This window comes from Psammomys obesus, unplaced genomic scaffold, assembly GCF_907164565.1.
Source record: "Psammomys obesus unplaced genomic scaffold, mPsaObe1.curated_primary_1811, whole genome shotgun sequence".
Classification (NCBI taxonomy): Eukaryota; Metazoa; Chordata; class Mammalia; order Rodentia; family Muridae; genus Psammomys; species Psammomys obesus.
In genome coordinates this window covers 11,805,075-11,807,097 of record NW_026585626.1, presented here as the reverse complement: position 1 = coordinate 11,807,097, position 2,023 = coordinate 11,805,075, and the positions used below count along the sequence as shown (strand labels likewise).

Below are 2,023 nucleotides of genomic sequence, written 5' to 3'. Positions count from 1 at the left end.
GAATGCATTCTGATTGGTACAAGTGATTTTTCAATTCAGCAAATGTTTCTCTGCACCCCCGCCACGTCTGAGGTGTTTTCTTGTCTCCTTTTCCTTGGGGAGTTAGTAGTGTGGTATAGTTGTTCACTTAAAAGATACGTGTTTCATTTGGAATACGATAGAGGCCAGGCAATTCCTAAGAATCCATGGGGGAAGGGCTTTTAAGGGCACAAAAGTAAATGTATACAAAAGTAAATGTGTAAAGGGCTAAAAGGGAATAATGGAACAGGAAGTGTTAAACTGGAGTTGGGGAATGGAAAGCTGGGTAGGTGAGGAAATTTGGGAAGGGATATATAGCACTAAAGAGATTTTGAAAAAGTCATATGGAAAGCTGTTTCTGTAGAAGCTTACACACACACACACACACACACACACACACACTGGAATTACTGTATAACAAGGCAATAATATTTCTATTAGATGCCAGACACTAATAAAAAAAAGTGCAGTGCCAGAAATGAGTTACTTCTTTTGAATTTGTTGACTAGTGTATTTACATAGACTACAAAATATTACAGGTTATTGGTACTGCTGTTGCTGACCCACCAGAAGTTGACAGTAAGACCCTGTTGCTGAATACACACCATACACTTCAGCCATTGAACATGGAGAAAACCAGACTTCTATTGACCTGGAAGCTTCATTCCTACTGGCTGGCTTTCATAGCACTGGCAGGTGCTATGCGTGCTACCAGAGAAGTGAAGTGATCAGTCTTACACAGCTCTGGACCTTGCACGCTAAAGTGACCTGCCTAACCTCTGGCAATGGGCAAAGAGACACCTTGGCGTGGTGTTCTTATATCAGTCAAGGCAGAGCAGCCCTTTGTTTATCCTAGCTTGAATCTTGGCTAGGTGACCAAAGGCGTTTTTCTCCTAGGACACATAAAAATCAAGTAAGTTCAAGTCCACTCAGGGCGGCATGGGGGATGGAGGCAGGAAGAGACCTGTGCTCCATCATGCCACTCAGTGCAAGTGGGGGAAGATGCCCATAGTCCTGTCCTCTTCTCCATGGTGCAGATATGCTACAGACACACAAATGCCTGTCTACTACCACCCAGGTCAGTGAAGGAGGAGGAAGACAGAAACCCACAGACTATCATGCCACCCACAGACCTACCTTTCTCTGCATGGCACAGACAGGCTGTAGACACTCACTTGCCATGTCATGCAGCAAGGACTGAGACTATCACCCAGCGGCTCAACAGGTGTGTGGACAGCCTGCAGCAGGAGCCACTACAATGTGCAAGTATCTGTTGGACAGATGGGAAATGAAGAAGTAGAGCAGCTTGAGCATTATGAAGAGAGATGGAACTAGAGACTTGAGGGTGAAGAGGAGTATCCTATTGGGACTGGCCAGCTCTGCCACCTGGTGCCACTGTGACACGGTGAGGTCCCAGCTTGGACCTGCTACTGAGGGCCACTAGAGAACATGGGGAAGTCCCTGGTCAGGGCCACAGGGGTCCATGTAGATGTCCAGGGGCTGTAGAGAACAGGCTGTGACCCTCACTGGTTGAGTTTCTCTGGATGGCCCCACCTCTTAAAGTGGCAGCACTCCAGAGACCAGGCCCTGTGTCTTACCCAGGCAGCACAGTGAAGCAGGCCCTGGTGGCAGGGGTGTAGGTGAGCTGACTTCAGCAGTTGGGAAAGCTGCCTTCAGGGTCATGAGCATGGGAGAGCTAGTCCTGCTCCTCTCGCCAGCTGTAGCACTTAGGAGAGCAGGACCCTGAACCTCACATGGACAGCACAACAGAACTGACACTGGTGGTGGTGGTGTGGGTGAGTCAGCCCCGAGGGTGGGAATTTGAAGAGCTGGGCCCACCAATGGTCTGCTGTGAGGTGACCTGGCTGCAGGATGATGCTCTTCCCACACCACTTGCCACCTGCAGCAACTGAGGTAGCAAGCCTTGGATCTTCAGTAAGGGTGAGCTGGCCCTTTTGCTCACTACAGAGCTCAGACGAGTGGGACCTCACCTCGCCTGAATAGC

General features: G+C 49.2%; 1 pseudogene; it reads left to right on the top strand.

The window, feature by feature from the left end:
* The first annotated feature begins 792 nt into the window (after positions 1-792).
* LOC129682843 (small nucleolar RNA SNORA48) lies at positions 793-924 on the top strand (annotated as a pseudogene).
* The last annotated feature ends 1,099 nt before the right edge of the window (positions 925-2,023 follow it).